We start from the raw sequence: 14,831 nt of genomic DNA, 5'->3' as shown, positions 1-14,831 counted from the left end.
AGGGCAGAATAAGATGGATGTCCCAATTCAAGGAGAGAGGTAGAACTTGCCCTTTCTCCACATTTTTGTTCTGTTCTGGCTCCCAATGGATTAGATGAGGTCTACCCACATTGGTGAGGACAGATCATCTTTATTCAGCCTACTGATTCAAATTCTAATCTCCTCCAGAAACACCCTCAGAGACACACCAAAAATAATGTTTTACCAGCTATCGCCACCCCTTAGGCTAGTTGAGTTGACACAAAATTAACCCTCACAGGCCCTCAATGTCCCCATCTGGCAGGTGAGAAGTTAAGCTGGATAATCTCCAAAGTTCCTCATTACACACTAATGCTCACTAATGCTCTATGATATTTAAAAATAAGACATGTAGCCTTCTGCCTTGATCAGTTTAGGTACTAACAAAAGTTGTGTATCTGAGGTCCCTTCAGCCTGAACAGTTTACAGAATAAGGAACCAATTTGTTTCCTATTTTGAACTGCAAAAAATATAAGCAAATCCATATTGGAAGATATCAAGGAATCAATAATTCTGTTGGATAAGAAAATAACCCTAAAGTTATATAAGAATATGGTCATAATTGCTAGAGATGCACACTGAAATAGCTCTGGGTAAAAAAAAAAACAAAACCATGAGGTCTGGGACTTGCTTTTTATAAAATAATATATATCTCTATGTCCAGATCTCACAAGATGTCCTTTGGGCTGGCAACCTTTCTGAATGTGGAATCTGTGTTCTAGCAAGAGGAGTCAGGGGCCCGGAGTATGCAGATGTTGATGATCTTGAGTGTTCTGGGCACAGAACCAAGAGACTAGAAGCTTTAGAGGCCACACAAAGCTTTTCCCAAAGATCTTAGACATAGAGGTTGAATTTTTCTTTTCTTCCTCCATGTCCTATGGAGAGGTTGCTAAGCAGAAAGCAATTTCCCCTGAATAAAATGGAGGCCCTGAGAGCCTGAAGTGCCTTTTCTAGTGATGCATGCTAATGGCCACATCAAAGTCAGAATGAGGATTGAAGGATGAGGTACCATGACTGCCTCCCTCCACTCCTCCTTCCCTTCTGCTGGAGAAGTATCAAAGTTATAAGTACCTTTTTGGCACCATTTGTCCTATGGGAGTTTTGTGTTTTCTAGGGTCTTAATTATTCTTAAAGCTCTTTCTAATGGTTAGAGCTCTCCTTTAAATAAAAATTAACAAGCCATGTAGCAGTGAACTCAGAACACTGTCACTGTCTTCTTATAGAACATTAGCAACTTTCCCACTGGAAGGAACATAGATGCTACATTGGAATAGAACACGTATCAGCAGGGCCATGTTCCCTCTGAGGTGCTGGGTAGAATCCTGATAGGAACAGTTGTTCTCCCTGTGGGCCTCTTCTCTGTCTGTAAAATAGCAGTCAGATTGAATTAAGCACCCATCCTACTGCAATATGACTTCTTCTTAAACTTAACTACATTCGCAAGGACGCTACTTCCAAATGAGGCCATATTTTGAGATACTGGAAGGCTTCAGTATCTCTCTGGGAGACACATTCAACCCATAACACCATCCAAACTAATGACTTATGAGAAGGTTTCCATTTTTGTCCTTCGGTGTGGTCAGGCTTCTGACATTACAGAATTTTAGAGCTAAAATTTCACTTCTTTCTGAAAAGTGATTTTTGACAGGAAGGATTGAGAAAACAGCCTGAGCTCTGTGGCCGTTGCCACCCCCTTTAGAAACACATGTCCCATCCTATGTGACATGCTCCACAGAACCCAAGTGAGTAGATGCTGTCAACACAGTGATGGCCGAGTAGACTTGAGCGTCACATTTAAAGGAATTCATGACTCACCCTTGTTACATTCGCTCCACCCCTCCCAACTTTTCCCCATCTACCTGGATCATTCCTTCTGCTGTGCAAAAACCACAGCTACATTGAATCTAGCAATTCTGATTCTGTCACAGGTGAGCTATAAACCAAATCAAGCCACACCAAACAAGTCCAACCACCCTCACAAGCAAGTCATCCAATTATTTGTTTTTTGCAATGAAGAGAAGGGCAGTAAGGGCCTTGTATATCCCATGGCAAATATTCATCTACTTTAAAGTCAGCTTGCCAAGGGATAATGGGCAAACAGGCCGGTGCTCATGACGGCTGCACAGACTGGCCATTGAAGATGATCAGAGCCAGCACCAAACCCCAGCAGGCACCCTTGGTAAATTGGGCAACGTCTGGGCCTTTGCCTTTTGCAATCTGCAGCAAGCACCCGAACTGTGGCTTGCAACATGCCCAGGGCAAGTCACCAGGCCTCTGGGATTCTGGGTAGAGTCCCTGTGCCACAGGCTGTCTTCACTTGCTCTGGGTGAGGGCCAGGTCCCCTGGGGGAATAGCAGGGAAAGTTGTTTTGCAGACTCCTAGCCGTGTGCCCACTCCCACCCCACTGCTTGGCACTTTACCCTGCCTTCTGGGGCAGGTAAAGGGAAAGTAGGGAGGAGTTAAATTACTCTGTCACTGGCAGAGGATGGATGGTAAAGGGAAAAGGAAGAAAATGGAAGTGGAAATAGTATCAAAGGGTAAAAAAGAGTTAATACCGATTAAAATGACTAAGCCATCATTATAGGATGTGCTGATGTCTTAGAATGCTAGAGGGGGTGGATTTGATCAAGATACTGAATCTTTCCAGATCTCAGGGCCACCTCCTGTCTTCAACTGAACCCCAACCCCACATTTGCTGTGGTTGATACATTGACCTTTGTGTAAATCCTCCCTAAACCTGCTGGGCCAGAGACACAGAATGTGCAGACAAGGTTCTGTCAAGAGTTATACAGACACAGGAAAGCTGATCAGAGAATGAGACTCTTTCAATATTTAGAAGCTGGATTGGGATTTCAATCCAAAGGATACAATTTACCATCATCTTAGTTGTTTGTACAGTAATTAAAGCAAACAAAGAACACTAAGAAGAGAACTTTTTTCCTTGATGCCTAAATGCCAATCATAATTTTTCTTAGTTCTTTCCATTGCTTGTTCTGGTTCCTGTCTAACTCCTACTGTAGTGCACACTTACTGACATAAAAGCTGCCTGCATTATTACCACCACTGGCATCCAGAAAGGAGAGAATCTGACACCATCCCTTTTTTAATCTACCAGTTTCTGCTTTTTATTCATTAACAAATGGCTCTCCTCGCTTTGCAATCAGGAGTCACAGAGGTAGAAGGCCCTGCTCTGAGTCAATTTAGCTCTGATGTGGAATGTTAGGTTCTCAGCGTCAAGGTTTTGAAAGGAGAGAAAGAGAATAGAGGGAAGGGGCCACAGATGCAGGCAGATTTGAAGGTTTGGCCTGAGTTGGACTTAATGAATAGAGAGCCAATTACCTCTGGAATGCCAACCTCCCAGCAGTCAAATACTTGACAGAAAAAGGTTAAAAAGTGAGGAGGTGGGGACAAGATTAATTACCAAGCCTCTGTGGGAGGTGGATAAAACGCCTTCTTGCCCATCACTGTTTATTCAAAAAGGGATAACTGAACAAAAAAGAATAACTATTATCATTTTTGCAAGTAATTAGGGGACATAACAGGCTAGTATTTTTTTAAGCAGCTTTATCGTGATATAATTTACATTCCATAAAGTTCACCTGTTTAGAGTATAGTTATCACTCTTCCTCCACAGGTTTCACATCCTGAGATTCAACCAATCAAGGATAGAAATTATTTGGGGGGGGGGGTGGGAAATAATGTACAACAATAAAATATAATACAAATAAAAGACATAGAGTGTAGCAACTATTTACATAGCATTTACACTGTATTAATATTAGGTTTCATAAATCCAGAGATGATTTAAAGTATATGGGAGGATTGTGTAGGTTATAAGCAAAAACCGTGCCATTTTATATAAGGGACTTAGCGTTTGTGGATTTGGGTATTTTGAGGGGTCCTGGAACCAATTCCCCTGGATACCAAGGGACAACTTTATGCAATTCAGTGGATTTTAGTGTAGAGATGCTCTTCGATTTACAATGGGGTTATGTCCCAACAAACCCGTTGTAAGTTGAAAGTTGAAAATAAGTTGAAAGTACATTTTCAATGTATTAATATGATATTTTTAACTTACACAACCACATCAAGGAGCATATTGAATGTATATGTATGTCTCTTTCACACCATTATGGAGTTGAAAATCATGGAACCATTGTAAGTCGGAGACCATCTGTATTTACAGAGTTATTCAACCATCGCCATAATCTAATTTTAGAACATTTCATCACCTCAAGAAGTACACATTGGCAGTTGTTCCCCATGCCCCTGTCTCCCTTACTCCCAGGCCCTGGCAACCACTAATCTTTCTGTCTCTGTAGATTGCCTTCCTGTACATTTCCCATAAAAGGAATCACGCCATATGTGGTCATTTGTGTCTGGCTTCTTTCACTTAGGATTATGTTTTTGAGGCTCATCTATGTCGCTGCATGTATCAATACTTCATTCCTTCTTATTGCTGAATAATATTTCATTATAAAGATGTATTAATATCACATTTTGTTTATCCACACATCAGTTGATGAACAACACACTGTATCTTAATTAAAAGAGCAAATTACCATGATCTCTGTAGTATGAATTGTTTTAGTTGTACATATAAGTTAATACAACATTTTATGAACTTATTTTATGAACTTATATTTCAGGATATATAGTATTGATAGCAAAAAATGATTTCTATTTAAGTTTGTGAAGAGTGGTTGTTTGCAGGATGACCTAATGATAACAGCATAACAAAGCCATGATATTTATATTTGTGTTTTTTAGCTATCTTAATAGAGTGGATCTATATTTAAGACTCTTCATGCCTCCCTTCTGATAAAATAACTTTAGAACGTATTACGTTTTCTTAATGACTTGCACATGGAATATCGCACCTGCAGTTGTGTGTTCAGCTGGCAGGTTCACAGCTGAGTGTGAAGCTAAGCTTCACAGCAGGTCTCCCAGGATCTTCTGGCCACATAGTCCTATCTAGTTAGCTTTGTGTCTTCCTGGCTTCTGGCTTTGTATGACTGAGGAGGTAAGGAAAAGAGGAGGGATAGGGACAGAGGTCCACAGGTCTTGGAATTCCCTGTGAGATCCATATTCAGGCAGTTCTTACTCAAGGTGGCAAAATCCTTCATGGCCCCCCTCTCACACGGAAATAGGGGTCAGCTGAAGGCTCTGCAATCCTAGCATGGCCGTCTCCTGTCTTTGGGACATTGATCCAGCATACCTGACTCTTTATTGTTCTCATCAGCAAATGGAGATAATCATGGTTCTTATTTCCTAGAGATGCTTTGAGGGTTCCCATAATTCCTGGTCCATAACAAATGTGCAATCCAATGTCAGCTGTTAATAATATTAGCATATATTAATTACTTGCTTTTTCCTGGACACTGCATCAAACCTCACAACAATCCAAAGAGGTAGCAATAGCTATTCTTACTTTACAGATGAAGAAACTGAGACTTATATAGCCATCTAATCTTTGACAAAGCAGACAAAAACATACGCTGGGGAAAAGAATCCCTTTTCAATAAATGGTGCTGGGAAAACTGGATAGCCACCTGTAGAAGGCTAAAACAAGACCCACACCTTTCACCTCTCACAAAAACCAACTCACGCTGGATAACAGACTTAAACCTAAGGTATGAAACTATTAGAACTCTAGAGGAAAAAGTTGGAAACACTCTCCTAGACATCAGCCTGGGCAAAGAGTTTATGAAGAAGTCCCCAAAGGCAATCACAGCAGCAACAAAAATAAATAAATGGGACATGATCAAACTACAAAGCTTCTGCACAGCCAAAGAAATAGTCATGAAAGTAAACAGACAACCTACAGAATGGGAGAAAATTTTTGCATCCTATGCATCCGATAAGGGACTGATAACTAGAATATACTTAGAACTCACGAAAATCAGGAAGAAAAAATCAAATAACCCCATTAAAAAGTGGGCAAAGGACTTGAACAGAAACTTTTCTAAAGAAGACAGAAGAATGGCCAACAAACATATGAAAAAATGCTCAACATCTCTCATCATCAGGGAAATGCAAATCAAAACCACAATGAGATATCACTTAACCCCAGTGAGAATGGCCTTTATCAAAAAATCTCCAAACAATAAATGCTGGCGTGGTTGCGGAGAGAGAGGAACACTCCTACACTGCTGGTGGGACTGCAAACTAGTTCAACCTCTGTGGAAAGCAATATGGAGATACCTTAAAGCGATACAAGTGAATCTAACATTTGATCCAGCAATCCCATTGCTGGGCATCTACCCAAATGATCCAATGACACTCTACAAAAATGACACCTGCACTCGAATGTTTATAGCAGCACAATTCATAATTGCTGTGGAATTATGGCTGTGGAAACAGCCCAAGTGCCCATCAATCCAAGAATGGATTAATAAAATGTGGTATATGTATACCATGGAGTACTATTCAGCTCTAAGAAACAATGGTGATATAGCACATCTTATATTTTCCTGGTTAGAGCTGGAACCCATACTACTAAGTGAAGTATCCCAAGAATGGAAAAACAAGCACCAGATATATTCTCCAGCAAACTGGTATTAACTGAGTAGCACCTAAGTGGACACATAGGTACTACAGTAATGGGGTATTGGGCAGGTGGGAGGGGGGAGAGGGCGGGTATATACATACATAATGAGTGAGATGTGCACCACCTGGGGGATGGTCATGATGGAGACTCAGACTTTTGGGGGGAGGGGGGAAATAGGCATTTATTGAAACCTTAAAATCTGTACCCCCATAATATGCCAAAATAAAAAAAAGAAAAAGAAAAAAGAAACTGAGACTTGAGGAACTCACATGTCTTGCTCAAGCTCACATGGCTAGAAAGTGGCACAGGTCATATTTACATCCTTTTCAGTCTGATTCAAAATCTATGCACATCTGTTGGACCATGCTGCCTATATGTAATCAATCAGGCTGATATTCACACACAATATCACACACAAAAAAAAGCAGTCCTTTTTTTTTTTTTTAATAAAAATGAATGGTTGATGCAATTGAGCTACTTTGAGAAATAATATCACCAAAACCCATGGGAGGAAACAAAAGTGAGAATGTGGCATGAAGCTGTTGGAACAAATTTGGGGCTTAAAGAACCTCAAACAGAAGCAAATTATCTAATCCAATACTGCATCTTCCTGGCCTTGCAGAGCAAGACCCCCTGGTTTATGGCGACTAAAAGAAACTGCACACAGCACTCTGCAGGCTAAAAACGGTGCATCGACTCATCTCCATCAGCCAGGGAATTAGTCTGTTGTGGCCATACAGATATTTCAGTCCTCAATGGTTTAAGATGTTCCCCTTGCCATCACCACTCACCCACCAACAACACTTTTAAATTAGCCTTGGAAACAAATGAGTAAACAGAAGCACAGTTTATCATTCTGCCAAGTCCAGCTGCCCCTGCAAAAGGCAGCACTGGACGGTGAAACAAACGACTGGATTGAAATACAGAAGTGTCAGCCTCAACACGTGCTACTCATTTGCTGCTTCACGAGCATCATTAGCTGCCTTGCCCCAAGAGGGAGGGAGAAAACAGTTCAAGGGCCAGAGACAAATGGCTTGTAGATGGTCCCCAGCCAGGCTGAAGTCAAAGGAAAACCAAAACAGATCTTGCTGTTGACATTCCCCTCGGAACAGTCTCCCTGATTATACAGTGCAAAATAGGAACTATTGTCTACTAATCCTAAATAATCCTAAACCTTGGATACTAAGACTAGGAAATATTTATTCTCTTATATTTCTAGGTAAAAAGGTGTTCTCCGTTCAGATCACCATGAACATAACAATCTGCTATTTTAATTAAAACGGTGTGTTCTTTCCTCATTTAACAGTATTATGGCTTCAAATGCTTAAAGAACCTTTTAATAAACCCCCTCATGGGGATTTAGAGATCAGGACAAACATAACATTTTAAGAATGTTCTTTATATTGCAATCAATTGGGGATTATTTTTTAAAACCAATTCCTTGAGAAGTCTAGACAATGTCTTTTCATCGCTTGGAAGTGTTTTTTATTGCTCATTCTCCACCCACTTTAAATTAGTAGTATAACCCCAACTTACAAATGCCCCTCTCCATCTCTAGGAAGATGGATTTACTCTTGTGAACTCTGAGCTAAAACAGGCAAAAAGCCATTTCGTTTGGGTTCACTGCTGGTGGCCACTGCATCCCCGTGTCCAAGCCATGGTCAGCTCGGATGATCATTGGACAGTTTCTGCAGACTCACATGCATGCCACAGTTAGTCACTGGACTGAAACAACCACCCTGCTCTTAAGTGATCCCAAATGGGTGCTTTCATGCTTGCAAAACCAAGCTCTAAACTATTAATTTCTGCTAGTCAATCAAGGACAGCTGGACTTTGCTTCTGTATTTACTTTATACTCATTTCCAAAAGGATTTGAAGTAACCTGCTTGAGATAGGGACCTGCTAATAACCAGAACTATGACCTCAGACAGATTACAACAAAAAAACTTCTAACTTTTCAGTGTTTTACTGTTACAAAGCACTTTCATATACCTTTTCTTGTTAAAGTTATTATCCTCAGAGAATACCAACTGACCTATATGCTGTTTATACAGCAGGCAGATGGAAAACACTTTGGAAAATAAGGGCACTGCACAAACCAAAGGTAACTCTGCTCCTCTACTGATTGATAGGACTGGTTTCAATATGTTGGTCCAACTTTGGTTTCAACTCTGGCCTCTGGAGAAGTTCCCATCCTGGATATCTGCCAAGAATGGGAGGTCAGAAATGCCAAAACCAGGAGGTCAGGGTGGGTATTTTGTTAAGGATCCATACAAGGAACTTTTTGGAAAGAAATGAATTGAAAAATTTGGCCTAGATGTTAGTAGCTGGAAAGGGGCCTTGAATTTTCCCCAGCAGATTATTCCAGGAATATCTAAACTCTGGACTAGGGGTTATAGACTACAAATTAAATTGTAAGCCTCCAGCCTCCCAGAATCACGGCATTTCAGAGTTGAAAGTCCCCTTACTAGTCTTGTAGTCCCTATCTAATCTGCTAACCCCTCTAGGATCTCATATCGTCCCTGCACAAGCATCCACAGTGACGAGGAGCTTACCTCCTACTAGAGTGGCCCATTTCATCCTTGGCCTTAATCATCATGAAAAAGTCATTCCATCTTGTAACATGACCCATTTGTTTTAGCTCTGCCCAGTAACAGGCAATAGCAATGTCCAATGAGGAGCTCCATGACCCTTTTATTGAAGCCAAATCTGCCTCCATGTAATTTCCACCAGTTAGAGGGTCTCTCTTCTTGTGCCTTTGGATACATTTTCTCAGTAATCACAGCAATCCTGAATGGTTTCAGGAACAGCACACAAAGCCCCTCAGGGCTAGCACATTGTCTTTTTCACTCTTAACCTCTCCTTGTCTTCTATACCTTCTGTATCTCTTCCTTTTGCCCTCACATCTGCACCTAGCTCTCTTATAATTCGTCTAGAAATTAAGCATGAACTCATACACGAAAGGCAAAGGAATTCAGTGAAGAGAACAGAGGAACTTGGTTCAAGCCCTGACAAGTTTTCACCTCTAAAGCCTCATAAATACTATGATTTACCTGATGGAGGTGAGGGGGGATAGAATGATGCACTCTAAATGAATATTCATTATAAGCTGCAGTATACCATACTGCTCCTGAATACGTCAAACTCTAAAAGACCTCAAGCATCCTAGCTCCTTGTTTTACATTAGAAGATATTAATATTAAACAGAGAAGAAAAGTGACTTGCCCAAGAGCCATAAGACCAGTTAGAAACAGAGCTAGAAACAGAACCCCAATTTCCCAACTCACAATCCCTTGCTCCCTCCACTGCCTCTCTGCTAAATGGTGAAATCAATAAAATCATCCATGCAAAGATCCTAGAATAGTACCCAGAATGTATTAGGTGCTCAATTACTATAAGCCGAATAAATATATGAGTAAATAAATGAATGACTAGGACTCATTTTCTGTGATGACATTTTATAGGTTCCCCCCAAATGTCACGTTTGTTTTCAATCATTGCTTAATTAGCTCTCTATTTAAGAAGCTTGGTTCTCAAAAGGCACTTATGAAGATTAGATGAAATAATGTGTGAAAGTGCTTAGCAACAGTGTTTGGTAGTCAACAAATAATAACTAATTATTGTCTTCTGTTTTCTAGCCATTTTTAAGTAAAATTATGCTAATGTCATAATCTGCAAATCGCTTTATAATTTACTGATGAAAGGAATTCTGGAATTGCAAAAGTATTGCTACTATTTGTCAATTCCTAGCCTGCGTCTTAACTAGGCCACCCACACCCATCCCTTGAAATTGGCACCCAGTAACGCACAAACAAGATCCTGGACTCTTTCGCTTTCTCATCTGGGTTTGTGTTTACTCAGCCTCTGAGCTTTGGGCTCTGTCTCCCACTGACCCTCAGCACTTGCCTGTTGGACCTGACGATCGATTTGACTTACCCTGTTTGACCCTTAGTGTTCTTGCTCCCTCTCTCTTAATCTCAATCTTAATCAAGAGTTTGCAATTTCCCGTTGGTTCCCTCCCCTCTCAACCACCCTGGTAGCTCTACTCCTAAACCTGGGACTCAGGTTGGTGTGTTTGCCTCTATTTTGTAGGGGTCAAACACTTTTCACATTGCAGCAGTTGTTATAAATACTCATTTTTTTTTTTGGTTCTCAATAAATGTCATTTAACAGTAGTATAACTATTACTATTATAATACATTATTAATATCTATTAACTCTTTTTAAATTTTTTATGGAGACATAATATTTGTACATATTTATGAGATACATGTGATATTTTGTTACATGCATAGAATGTGTAATGATCAGGTCAGGGTTATTGGGTGTCATTCACCTTGAGAATTCGTCATTTCTATGTGTTGGAAACATTTCAAGACGTCTCTTCTAGCTATTTTGCAATATACAATACTTTGTTGTTGACTGTGGTTACCATGCTCTGCTATCCAACTCTTTTTGTGTTCCCTGAACTGGCTTCCCCGCCCCCTCCTTTTCATCTGTTGCCTCTGGTCTCCCAGTTGGGTGGCGCCCAAATTCAGCCTGCCCAACAAGACTGGTTCCCAAGTGCTTTATTGTAGGCAATATTTTTTCTTCTTGGGCTTCACGTGCAAGTCTACAAATTGCCATATGCATGATCTATATCAGTTGCGAGAAGGCTTGAAGCTTCTTTCTAAATCTGAGTGTTTCTGACAATTTGTCAAGACTAAAGACCAAACTTGAGCTAATGTCAGTAAATAAGAAAAAGTTTCGGTTAAATTCATTAGTTAGGATGATACCTGCAGTTCTGGAGTGGACAAGAAATATTTATTATCTTTTTAATCTCTGTGTCTTGTGAGGAATTACCATTTATTATCTTCTCATTTGTTCATCATGTATCAACCCCTACTCTATCCCACCCGGAATGTAAGTTTTTCAGAGCACAGACTTGACCTGTTTATATTCACAGCTCTACTCTCAGCACCTCACATAGTACTTGACAAACAATGGCAGGCAACCAATCAGTGTTTGTTGAATACTCAATGAATGAATGAACGAAGTAATGACTGGGAAGCAGGGTGACATTACGGTTGGACCACAGCCTTTGGCATCAAAGAGATTTCAGTTCAAGTTTTACTTAAGCCACTTCCCAGCTATGAGTATTCTCTAAATTTCAGTTTCTTCTCCAATAAAATGGAGATAATAATAGTAGCTGCCTCATAGGTTTGGGAGAGAATTAAATAAGATAATGCATAGTTTTAGCACAGTAGTTGACATTATTTTCCGAACTTAGTAAATGCTGACTATCATGTCTGTAATTTTCAGGGAAAATTTCAAATGTGATGCTAATTAGAGGTAATTGAACTAATGTATTATGACTTAGTGATGACTGTACTAAAGACAAATTAGTTCAATTAATCTGTCAGCAAGATTTTACTTAAAGAGTCAAGTTGACAAAAAATGGATTGCTCATGCCAGCCATGTTTAAAGCACTATACTAGGCTTTCAGAGTGGATGGGATGCAAGGATGGATGGGACACAGTCCCTTCCCTCTAGAAACGTAAAATCTAGAAGAGTGAATATGTGTGCACTATACAGTGCTGAGGATACAAAAATATCAGACATTGTTACCTCCCAGATTGTCTGATTTGCTCCCCATGCCCTGTAGAAAATTATTCTAAAATAGTCAACCACTGCGTTGAACCCCTACAATGACAAGAAACCCACTGCCTCATGAAATCACTCGTTCCATTTGTGAACAGTAATCACGATTAGAACAATCTTTCTTAAACTTAGCACACATCTCCCTCCCCATGATTTTTACACATTAATCCAACTTCTGCCTTCTGGACACCCACCGAATAAATTCGCTTTTTCTCTTTATATTGAAGTTGGCCAAGTAAGGCCTGCAGGCCAAATCCAGCCTACTGTCTATGTTTATAAATAAAGTTTTATTAGAACACAGCCAAGCATTTTTGATTACATGTTGTCAATGGCTGCTTTTGCACTACAATAAGGAACAGAATAATCACAAGAGAGAACTAATGGCCTGCAAAGCCAAAAATATTTACTATTCAGATCTTCAAGAAAAACTCTTTAAAGTCCTGCTGTATACGGCAGAACTTAAAGACAAGTAACATGTCTTCTCTTAAAGTGAGAACCAAGGAATTGAGCACAGGACTCCAACTAGAAGCTAATGGAGGCAGATTGAAGTAGCACTGCCACCTCCTTTGTTCTGAAAGCCATACTTCCAATAATGTGGCCAGAGATCAGATTGGTCTTTGACTGACACACAACACTAAGTGTATAAAAGATTAAATCTCCAAGAGATTTTTTTTCCCAGGAGCTTCTGTTACGTCTCCCCGCTCTGCATTGGTATAGCCTAGTGTTAGAAAGTATATATGAAACTTTACACCTTTCCAGCTTGTCCAGGGCAATCAGAAACAATTCAACATATATTCAAAGGCTATGTCAGTCAGAGCCAGATAGGACAAATATAGCATACTCAGCTAGGATTTTTTTTTTTTTTTGAGACAGAGTCTCGCTTTGTTGCCCAGGCTAGAGTGAGTGCCGTGGCGTCAGCCTAGCTCACAGCAACCTCAAACTCCTGGGTGATCCTTCTGCCTCAGCCTCCCGGGTAGCTGGGACTACAGGCATGCGCCACCATGCCCGGCTAATTTTTTATATATATATCAGTTGGCCAATTAATTTCTTTCTATTTATAGTAGAGACGGGGTCTCGCTCTTGCTCAGGCTGGTTTTGAACTCCTGACCTTGAGCAATCCGCCCGCCTCGGCCTCCCAAGAGCTAGGATTACAGGCGTGAGCCACAGCGCCCGGCCCTCAGCTAGGATTTTTAAGAGAATGTTATGAAGAGACTATCTGTGTACTTGTGGGCAGAGTTAAGAGAACAAGGGAATTTGTCACCACTCCTCTGTATAAAGAGGAATGGAAAGGGAAGAATTTTGCTGGGACCCGGTGATAGCTGGAACCAGGGCAGAGGAGCTGCCCAACTAGCATTGTGGTAAAAGAGGCACAACCACGGCTAGAACTACTATGAGGAAGGCGGGGAGGGAGGGAAATAGATACCCGGCATGCTTGTCTCCCATCCTCTGCCTACTGTGCGTGGAACCCCACCGGAAGCTGATAGATGAATGAATGACGTGAACCCAGGGCTTGTCAGTTAATGAGTGTTTGTTGAATTGCAGAAACTGCAATCCCTTTTACTCTGTCTGCCCCGAAGCCCTCACCACTGCTGTTTGGTGTTCCAGACTTTCCACCCCCAACACAGCCTTCCTCCCGTCCCTGCTCCCTCTGCGCCCTTCCCTACCCGCTCGCCCTTTGCCGTCTCCATCAGGAGTGTAAAAAAGAGTCTGGGTTTTATTTGGGTGGTAACAGAACAGAGAAGGAGTTGTTCTGAACAGAGCTGGGATATTATCAGAGAGAACTTTAAGTCCTGAAATAATTCCTAGAATCTAAAATGCATTCTAGAATATTCAGAGTATTAAAAATTTCGGCATCACTGCATCCTATGGTGAAAAATTGGTGGCTTCTAAGAAGCCTTCCCCAGACATCTGTGTGACAGGCTCTGGATTCACCAGACACCTAATGACCAAATGCTCAGACAGCCCCTGTCACATCATAGGTTTTGATTGCAAAGATTTCTGGGCTCTCCATTCATTATGCTAACAGCTACAACATTGAGCGAGTGTGTGTGAGAGAGAGATTGTAATGATATGAAGCTGCTGGTAGCCATCCACTGCTTCCTGACGGCCCCCTCCTCCTCAGTTGAGTCAGTGGGAACAATATTCAGCACTGGCTTCCTCGAGGGATATTCTTTAGGATTCTGAATTTTGAGACTTAGAAATGATTTGCAAACATTGTTTGGTCTGCTACTCCAGTTAGATTATTTGCTTTTGCATGGAATGTGCAGGACAAAATTGGGCACTAAATTAGGAATCACTGTCCACATAGCAAAGCCTGTTTTAAAAAGTAGCTGCAAACATATATGGGCCAATTTTGTATTCAAGTCCTGAAATCATTTTTTCCTAACTCAGATACCCCTTTCTTAGCGTTTATTCCCATACGTCTCACAGACCCAGGCAAAGCAGTCACCAATGTATAAAAGTTCTTATACAAAACCTAAAGCCAGATATACTGACAGGAACAAGGTGGGAACTAGGACTCCTGGGGACACAGCCCAATTTCTGGAAGACTGTACCCCACCAAAAGTTACTCACAATTCACAAAGCATTCTGCTACCAGTGCTTATATGATCCAATGAGATAG

At 40.8% G+C, this 14,831-nt stretch overlaps 1 protein-coding gene across 2 annotated transcripts in view; it reads left to right on the top strand.

The window, feature by feature from the left end:
- The window catches only part of PRLR (prolactin receptor), a 144,071-nt gene that overhangs the window by 92,224 nt on the left and 37,016 nt on the right, over positions 1-14,831 (top strand). The window lies entirely within an intron of this gene.

This window comes from Microcebus murinus, chromosome 11, assembly GCF_040939455.1.
Source record: "Microcebus murinus isolate Inina chromosome 11, M.murinus_Inina_mat1.0, whole genome shotgun sequence".
Lineage (NCBI taxonomy): Eukaryota > Metazoa > Chordata > Mammalia > Primates > Cheirogaleidae > Microcebus > Microcebus murinus.
Note: the sequence above shows the minus strand (reverse complement) of the source record. Positions and strands in the feature narration are given on the sequence as shown.